Here is a 9,917-nt window from a genome sequence, read left to right as displayed (position 1 = left end):
GCAATTTACCTGCATATTGCTTCTAGTATTCCTCACATTTCCTCAAAATATAACGTTTGTGAGTGATCTAGTTTTTCAGAAAAGCGTACAAACTGGCATATAACGATTTCGAACGCCTCTAGCATCATTAATATAGCTTCGCTGTAAGATGCGGTTGTTGCTTGATTGCTCCTGTGTATATATTATGCCGCTTACCCTGTCCATAGGAGTGTCCAAAAAGCAGCCGCTGGAACGGAGGAAAACAAATATGACATATAGGAGAAAGTGAGGCAAATATTCTACAACTACTATTAAAATTGACCAATCTAAGAGACCTTTGTTTTGAAGCAAAGCATGTGGTTTAGAAAAGGATAACAAATTTGGAAGTATTGAAATCGAATTGCTTCTTTTCTTTCCCCATTTTGTTTTTGTTTTAATTGCTTTCTTCTTCTTCGACTTTTTCTTCTCGTATTATTATTATTTGTTTTGAACACATATATATATAGTTAACAGGAAAGGGAAAGTGAGGAGCAGGCTCGCAACTGCCACCGGAAGGGGTACAACGCCTCCCTACTCTTCAGAAGGGAGAAACACAGAAATGGAAGATAGGAAGGAGGGAAGGAAAGGGGAAAGGAAGAGCAACAGGACAAATCTCAATAATAAAGTAGAACACAGTACAGATCACACACAGTAGGGACGGTCACTGAAGCTCACGCTACTACGGAATATCGAATAGAGTAGTTTTGACGCTACAAACGTGAACCTAAGTTAGTTAACTCTAGGAAAGTAAGTAGAGCGCGATGAGCCTGATCACGTTTAGACGCACAACCACTGCGGTACAAACATTTGTCGAGTGTCGTACATCGCAGGCCAAGGAGATGGTAGTCTGTCACTAGCGGCATGCGCTGCGCACTGAAAGCGGGACACTTTGATATAACTTGCTCGTGCAATTGTAGTTCGTGCAATGCATAGAGATGCATCCGTATTTACTGTCCAAAATTGTTCCCCTCCAGAGGTATTGTAAAAACGCGCAGCCAGGGTGTGTGTGTTCATACGAAGCTATTCTTCACAGAGAAATAGCGCGTGCGCGAGTGCAGTGCCCCCAGTCACGCCACTTTCCCAAATTATTTGGTTCCAAACTTTCGATTCGTCACGAATTTCACCTTCGGACGTATTAACGCCATGCAGCAGATTCGAAATCCTCCCCGAGATTGCCAAGGGGCTGCCCGCGCGCAGTTGCGCCTAGCGCCACCAGATGTCCCTAGTAGTGCAGAAGGAGCGGGAGCGACGTCACGCGTATGACATCATCGGGCCGCTAGGAGGGGTGGCGCGCTGCCGGCGCGGCGGCTCTCCTTCGGAACGACCGAACGCGCCGCGCGGAGCGGTCATTGCCGAAGTTGGCTGGCACTTGCCCGGTACGCCGATGTGGAGCGAGCGTAGCGGTCGGCGCCTTTGAAGCCCTCTTGACAGCGTCGACGGGCCTGACGGCGCCGGCGTAACGCCGAGATCGCGGGTGTTGACGCGGCTCTAGCGGCCAGTGCTTCGATGTACCGACAAGCGGTAGCGATGGCTTTGAGTGTATGAGTGTCGCACATACCGGAACCCCCGTCTCTTTCCATTGGATTTTTTCTCTTTTTTTTGGTGCGGACGCCGGGAGACTTGACTGTGAGGACGGTAGGCGAAACCTGCGTCGTCTCGGAGACAGTCTGCGATCGCAAAGCGCTCCCAACCAATCAGAACTGCCTGGGATCGGTAAGTGCTTTGCCACTGTCGTCTCCTCTGTTCCCTTTTGCTTATATTTTTTTTCTAAATTCCGTTTTCTTAGTAACCATACTTGTTTCGTGGAGTTGCAAAGTGTGGTTGGACTCGTCCGGGCTACTTAAGTTCAGGTTGCGTACGGAGTGCAACTGTGTCTTCGGCCTGAAATCGCTTTCGTTCATTCATTTTGCCACGTGATTACGGTGACAGCGCGCATGTACTTTGCGCGTTGCGGAGGATGCAAATTTCATCTCTGTTATTTGCGGAAGTACCACGCCGTTCTTCCTATAGCTCGATGAAATTTATTGGCTATCTCTTTCAAGTTTGCATGGAGGTTTCGTTTAGAATTCACCGGCTCGGAACTGGGGCAAGTGTTCCGGCACTTGCCAAAAGGGTTATTTAATAAGCTAAAGCCCTGTATTTCGCATCCAGAGTGAGTTGTTAACAACGTCGTTGGTAAGGCTTGAGCTGAAAAGCTCGTCGTAATATAAATAATCTTACGGCGTTTCTTTCAAATATCCGGATGGTGACTTGTCATATGAATCGCGTTGTGCGTGTTGCCTCTTTCGTTTTGCGCGTGTCTGTCGGCAGGTCATTCTGACGGGGACGTAAGCTGCATGTGTGCGGCTCCTGTGCAGAGAGTTTGTAATTGAGGCGCGTTTCTTTCCGTCAGTTATTATTTCTTTCTTGCTTTAGCGAGTAGGACTCTGCAGCCGCACTCGTTTATACAGGCTCACTTCATGCGTCCCCGCGTACCCCTCATTACAGGACTGCGCCGCGTGCCGCCTTCCTCCGCACGTGCATGGGACTCTACGGAAAATTAATTGGTTAATGCCCCGCTGCAGTTTCATCAGCATGAGTAGCCCAGAACGTTCTTGTGTGTGTGTGTGTGTGTGTGTGTGTGTGTGTGTGTGTGTGTGTGTGTGTTTGTGTGTGTGTGTGTGTGTCTGTGTGTGTGTGTGTGTGTGTGTGTGTGTGTGTGTGTGTGTGTGTGTGTGTGTGTGTGTGTGTGTGTGTGTGTGTGTGTGTGTGTGTGTGTGTGTGTGAGAGCGTCGCAGCACGTGCACATACGCATTTAATTCCACTGACATTCGGTGTTTCTTCAAATGTATCGCTCTTTCGTTTGCTTATTTTTACTCCTCATTACACAACTTCTCAGCCTGTGAATACGTTGAACCTCAAAAATTTGATGCAGTGACGACGCGTGGGCCACTGCTCGTAATTTCTATGGTGTAATATACCTTGTAGCAGTCTATAGACAGATACCAAAAAAAGAAGCGAGAGAGAAAGAAATAGATAGGTGCGCATCTTCCGCATTTTGAAATGCTATTGCTTGTCACCAGGAATATATACAACATGATATTACTATATTATTAAGTAACAATAGCAGGGCTGATGAAAACACTGCCATGTCGACGTTCACGTGATATGACACACCGTTTACCAACTTAGAGAGGGAGAGAGATCGGAAAAGCAAAACAAAAACTGTGCGACGGACTAGACGCTCGAGCAAAGAGAGGCAGAGGATCGACACCGACGCTGTCGCCTTCGCGCAGAGCAGCGTCGTTGTTGCGTTCATCTGCTCCCATCCGCTGCTGCACCCTGTCTTCATAGCGCTGTCCCGTTCTACGTCAAGTAATAACTCTCCCTGCTCAACGCCCGTGCTTAGAGGATAAAATCAAACAAAGAGCCGAAAAGGGCGCGTGCACGTCCCTTTCGCGAACGTCCGTTCTCGCGGGCCATCCTTCGCGCCCATGCACACGCGCAATGCATCTCTCTGTTTACGCCTGTCCGGCGTACACCCTGCCTTCCTCTCCATCATCATCTCCAGGTGTTAGTCGTTACGGAAGAAGCGAGCGCTCGCTTCAATCGCCGGCCTGAGTGTAAATAGAGAGGGAAGAGGACGACCAAAGAGTAGCCGAGACAGATGACGTGCAAGGAGGGCTGTCTGCGCGAGGCGCCCTTCGCTCTCTTCCCATTCGCCGGTTCTCCTTTCTTCTTCATCTTCTCGTCGTCCTCCCCGCCGGGGCGTGAGATCAACGGCAACGCGCGCGCGGCAGTGAAAGAAAGAGAGAGAGATCTCATACACCGCTCGCTTCCCGTGTCGCCACGGGCACGCCTTCGCTGAAAAGGAGCAATCAGTCCCCCGCCCGGCAATCCCGGTACCTTCTGTCGTGTATGCAAAGGTATAAAAGAGAGAGAGAGAGGGGGAAATAAAAAAAAAAACAGCGGGTAGATTTAAGCTAGCGAGACCAGCGAGTTTCGAAAGCGTGGGAAAGGAGAAAGACCTGCGCGATGGCTCTCGCATTGCATCGTCTCGCAGTTTCCAAAGTAAGGAAAGCGGCTTAAAAAAATCTTAATCAACAAGATTAGAACCCTCTACCTCCCCGCATACGAACCAAATGCTCTACCATTTCACCACCGCGGTGGTTCAGAATGGCAAGTTGGTTAGACGCGTTGTAATTATTTTATTTTTTTTTTAGCGTAAGCAGACACCGAAATGCACCGTGATAAGTTTGTGATGCTTATCTTCCAGTTTAATTGTTCCACGCTTACCTCGAAGCTTCACAATGGTGCGAAGTTGGGTTGAGCAACATTGCGAGAAAAATAGCGGCAGAACAGGGCCAACGAAAGCAGCGCAGGTGCTGTGTCGTTGCGTTTTTCATTGGTCCTGTAGCTGAACTGTCTTTCTCGCACTTCAGCTCGTATTCACAAAACGTTCTTACGCTAAAAGCGTTCGTGCCAGCCAGTAGTGCTGTAGGACATATTATTAGCGACGGCGAATCGCGAATGAAAAACAGCACTTACGAACGAAAAGCTTTGCGAATTCGGTCCCTGGTCTCTAACTTCGGGTTTCTTCGATAGCCACCAAGATTTCGATGATCAGCGTATATAGCTCTTGCACAATGGCAGTTGTTGTATGCACTGATGGCATACATCTTCATTTAATCGGTCGTGTCAGCGGAAATTCGCACATCTGTACGAAGCACAACATAGGCAACAGACACGCGATGCTTCAGTGAGGTGGTGCTCTGTGATTTTAGCTAACTCAAATGTGCGGGAACCTGCCTTATGAGCCACTGTACACTGATTATTCTTCCTAAAAGAAGATGAATCACTCACTCTCCGCTGCACTTTCTCAGATCACCAAATCATACAAGCGAGACCATAATTATACAAGCGAGACTTTGACAATTTACAACATTGCCGTACAAGGAAACAGACAAAGATAGTTGCTGAAAAACGGAGAATCATATAAAAGGATGTAGACAGCATTGGCTATTATTGTTGTTCAATGACGCGAAATGTGACATGTAAATGAGGCAGTTGAGGCTCTCGGAAGATACCGCGGGAAGACCCTGCTCGATGCGTTTCGTCTAGATTGAAGATAAACCGAAGAAAGTAGGGAAAATGTTGGCGTGCACTAAATCTTTGATGAAAACAGAAACTTTGAAGTAACGAACATAGCCTGGAAAAAAAATCGCAAATTTTCGCGCAGGGAGATGCACAGCCCTGTTCGCGCACGTGAACTCGAGTTAACTTTTATTATGCAGCCTGTGACGGGACAAATTCCGCATCCCGCACGATTGCGATGACATTCGACCCGCATGGGCAAGATTCCCAGCGCGCAATGAAGGCCCATTTTCATATAGCTCGTGTACACAAATTACCTCTAGTTTCGTAGCCCTTTCGAAGTAAGCACCGATGAAGTGAACTGCTTCGTTTGTCCATGTTTGTCTTAACAAACACGCTTACGCCACTTCGGACTCGAGTAGCGGATGTAATAAAACAAAGAATATGTAAATTTATTAGCACGCTAATTAGGCATCAGGTCTATAAGCATCCATCATATGCTAGGGGTTGCATTTAATGATTATTTGTCAAATGTGAGTGACGCGATGTTTAATTTGCTATGAGTCATTGCAAAGTGATATCGGTCCGAGAGTAATGAGCAACACTGTCAGCCTTATAGACAGAGCTTATTTTTTCATCCAATTATCACTTGCTTTCACTGTGGTGTCTGCACACTGCCAACTAATGCTCTTGATTTTACGAGCAGCTTACACTCACTCCGGAATGGGACAAGCTGCGTAGCCAGCTGTCATCGTCAGTAAAACTGCTTATTACAGCGTGCGCTCATACCTCATCATGTGGGATGGAAAAGTAACTTCGAACGAAAGGTCATTAAGGCTCACTAACTGTCCTTGTGTGCTGCAATTTAATCAGGGTCGCACTTCCTGGCACAAATTAACTATAACTGAAAAAAAAAAGCTCCACATGGTTTGACAATACATCTCGTCATCTGCATGCTGCTGTTTCCCTGATTGTATCCCATTGCTATTTTTTTCTTTATTTCTGCTGGTGTGATGCAGAGAATAGCACATCATTTAGTTGACTCGTGCATGCCTGGAAGTCATGACAGTTAAATTAATTTCGGACCTTCGCGTTCGCTGTTCAAAGTTCGATGAACTGCGGACAGGAAAACGCGGATGCCTGCGGGAGGCAGTGAAGCCAGACTTCGATGGCGGCATTGCCTTACGGTGGTCGCCAATTTAATCGAAACAATGCTACGCGTGAGGCCATTGCTAGGATACTAGCAGCCGATACTAGTGTCCCGATGGCGCAATGCACCAACGCATCAGTGTCTGACAGTTTCTCTGCCCCGTGCGCGGAACGCAAAACCGCAAACGTGGACATGACAACGCAGTTTTCCTCGTCTCGCCTCGCTTCTTGATTTCCCTACGATCGTAACGGTAATGGCAGCACACACAATGCTTCTTCTTTTACGCGAAGCATACTAGCCGCACAACCACGCTCTTCCTTGCTGCGCCGCGCGCGGCCGCGTAGCTACCATATGACGTCATAACAGCTGCAAAAGCGGAGGCTCAACTCGTGCGCTCGCTTGCGGCCGCGTAGCTACATAGCCGGGTCTCAGCTCGTGCGCTCGCCTGCATGAGTTGTTTCTTCGTCTAGCCGAACCAAATATAGCCAAGCAACAGCAGTTCACCAGGCTAAACAGTGGTTCAACAACTAAAATAAAGGCTAGTATGCTTCGCATCCTGGGCTTAACCTTAGCTAAGCCACAGCCATTTTTTTCTTCTTGTTCTTTTTGTTTCCTTGCTTCAATCTATTCTATATTTGCTTCCAGCCCGCACATAAAAAAACCCTCATGTTTCAGCGAGTGACGAACGCGGGGCTGCGATGGGAAAAAAGCGGGATAAAAGATACAAGAAAGCAGCGCCTTTCGCAAATTCGTGGTCACATAAAGCGGCGACGTCGCCGCCACGGCCCCCCTTTTTTTACATAACGACGCCTGCCATCGTCCGTCGTCCGAAAGAGAGGCGACGCGCAATCTGGACTGGGTAGAGGCGCGCGCGCGCCCGCGCGCGTCAAGTGAAGAGCGGCGCGCGCGATGGGCCGCGCTAGATTGGAATCGTGGCACGGAAGATGGGAAGAGCGGAGCAAGTACAGGGAAAGGGAGAAAAGGGAACAGGCCAGCCAGGAAACCACGCGAGGAAAGAGGGGGCTATGTAGCTCGGCAGAAGAACGAACGAAGAAAATAACAAGTATGGCAGGGCGGAATCAAGGCAGGGTTCGCGCGGCGCACGCGCGCGCGGTGTGGGCTAGGGGAGGGGGTGTCTCCGCTGCTTCTGTCAGGGCCGAGCGAAGCCCGGTTATATAGCGTGGCCGGGGCAAGCGCGTCGCCGCGGAGGAAATTGAATCAATCTCATTTCTGTCTCCCGCTGGGGTGCGTTCGTTCGGTTCTCCCGGCGCGGCGGCGGCGGCGGCGGGCGTTTTCGCTCGTTCCCGGCGACCCGAGCGGGCCTGCGAACGGGAGCCGCGCCTCTCGTCGCAGCGTGCAGTGCCGCCAATTCCTCGACGAAAAAAAGAAAACGCACGGACAAACGCCACCGACGACCGAACACGTTTCGAACGCGCGAGCATGCAAACAAGCAAGCTGAGGAGCTTCATGCGGCGCGTCTCGACCCGTATAGTGTCGGCGCTCGTTCCTTGTCCTGCGCTCAACGTGCGAAGGACGTACTCCTCCGCCTTCATCGCAGCAGTGCATCCTCGCGAGAACGCAGGAAATGAGCCGGCGATTCGTTCGGCGATAGTCCCCCCTCCTCGTCCTTACTGGTCGCGCGGTGTGCGTCAATTTCGCGCTATTTGGTTGCGGCGGCCAGCGCTGTGAGTGCGACCGCGGAAAATACGCGTCTATCCTTTTCCTCTCACGGCTCCTCATTATGCCCCCCCACCCCCCTTTTTCTTTTCTCCTATACCGAGACCTCAGTTATGCAGGTTAGAGAAGCCGCTCACTAAGGTCCGGTAAGGAAATAGAAGAAACGACCACTCGAAGGAATCGACCGACTCGGCCGAGTTGGATAGGTTAGCACCACGCACCCATCTTCTCTCTATATGCTCTTTTACGTCTATTATACGGTTTACCCACCTCCTCGTGGCTGCGGCATAGCAGGGTCTGTCTCCATCTTGGCGCCATGCAGCCCGCTTTATTATGCGATTCTCTTTTCGCCCTTCACTCCTCACCGTTGCCGAAAATATATTCCGTAACCACTGGGCAATCACTTGGGCAATCCCTCTGGCCGGCCGACACAGCCGGTTTGACCGATAGCGTTCCGATGTCTTCCCTCGTTTTTGCGTTCATTCATTCCAAAGAACGGGAAGAATGATGTCTCGCTTTGCCTTTTTTCCGCGCGCAGCGGACCATTTCGTCTGAAGCATATGGACTTTTGACCAGTGTATGTGTATCTACTCATCCAGCGCCATTAAAACATGATGCAAATTTCTAGTGAGGCGATCACTGCGAGCCCTTTCTTGAGTTATCCCGCTCTTAGTATTTCAAAAGATGCATAATAGGGAAGAAGAGCGGGGGAGATGAACGAGAAGCGCGTTTGGTTTGCTACCCTACTCAGTGAGAAAGTGACGAAAGGATGAAAAGAAAGAAACGCCGAGTATTTCAAGTTCCTCAGCGTCCTTGCGAGCGCAGCAAAGAGCTACGCATTAGATATGCCGATGGCGATACGTATAGAGCTTTGGAAGCTCCAGAGCCAAATTATTTGTCGTGACTTTCACAAATGAATGATTTCGGCACGAAAATAGGCACAACGTTTTCAACTTGCACACGAAACACAAAAGTAAGCAAAGCAAGTCGTCGATGTCATTGCGCTGCAGTGCACTGACACGCGGACGGGTCACTTGATCTTTAATGTATTCCCGCATAATAATTTCCAGCACATCATTTCGCTACACAAGTACGTGCTAGCAAAAGTAAAAACGACTGCGGAAGGTCAGCATCCGAGGGCAATGATCGCGGACAAAAAGCTCCTTTCGCAAACGATACCTCAATGAAGCGTGATTCAGTTGTCGCTGGAAAATGAGACGCGCGTAAGTATTTGTCAAGTGTAGAATTGCTGTGAGGCACCGCTGTGTCAGAAAAGAGAACAAAAAAATATCCGAAAAAAAATTGGCACGTAAGCTTGCTCCTTGCCGTTAAGTGTATGAGAAGATGGGTTTTCATCTATCGAGTTTGCAAGCTCCGTGACACACCGGTTGTGCCAGTCAAGAGAGAGAGAGAGAGAAAGGCAAAGGAAAGACAGGGAGGTTAACCAGAGATTATCTCCGGTTGGCTACCCTGTACTGGGGGAGGGGAAAGGGGAAGCGATAGGTGAGAGGGAGAAGGATTAAAAAAAAAGAAACTACACACACACGCACGTACACACAAACTGTTTCTGTGGGCACTGTCACGCAGCCCGCAAAGGCGTTCCTACTGTGATGCAGTGCACCGTACAATCCTGAGTCACACAGTGAAGTCACAATCTGTCAGAAAGTCCAGTGTCTTTTAAATACCGCAGCAGCGCCTTCATAGCCGATCGCGCTGATGTTCGCGTAGGCCAGTGTCCAAGGATCTTGTTTTCTGACAGTGGGCGCTTGTCCAGTTTGTCTAGGGTGGCTGAGAGGACTGCTCTTTGCGGGTTGAAACGAGAGCACTCACAAAGAAGGTGCGCGATTGTTTCATTGCACCCGCAGAAGTCACAAAGTGGGTTGACGGACATTCCGATAAGAAAGGAGTACGCATTTGAAAATGCTACTCCAAGCCATAGACGAACTAGAAGGGTACAGTCGCGTCGTGGAAGTTCGGGCGGAATACGGAGTTGTAAAGT

General features: G+C 49.4%; 1 protein-coding gene across 1 annotated transcript in view; it reads left to right on the top strand.

Annotated features, from left to right (window-relative positions):
* Window positions 1-1,322: 1,322 nt before the first annotated feature.
* LOC135898767 (uncharacterized) overlaps window positions 1,323-9,917 on the top strand; it is a 168,996-nt gene continuing 160,401 nt past the window's right edge. Inside the window, exon 1 of the mRNA XM_065427907.1 lies at window positions 1,323-1,731. The gene's annotated coding sequence lies outside the window, so the exon portion shown is untranslated. The remainder of the gene's footprint in view (window positions 1,732-9,917) is intronic.

Source organism: Dermacentor albipictus, chromosome 3 (genome assembly GCF_038994185.2).
Source record: "Dermacentor albipictus isolate Rhodes 1998 colony chromosome 3, USDA_Dalb.pri_finalv2, whole genome shotgun sequence".
In the NCBI taxonomy this organism is placed as follows: Eukaryota; Metazoa; Arthropoda; class Arachnida; order Ixodida; family Ixodidae; genus Dermacentor; species Dermacentor albipictus.
This window is presented reverse-complemented; position numbering and strand designations above follow the sequence as displayed.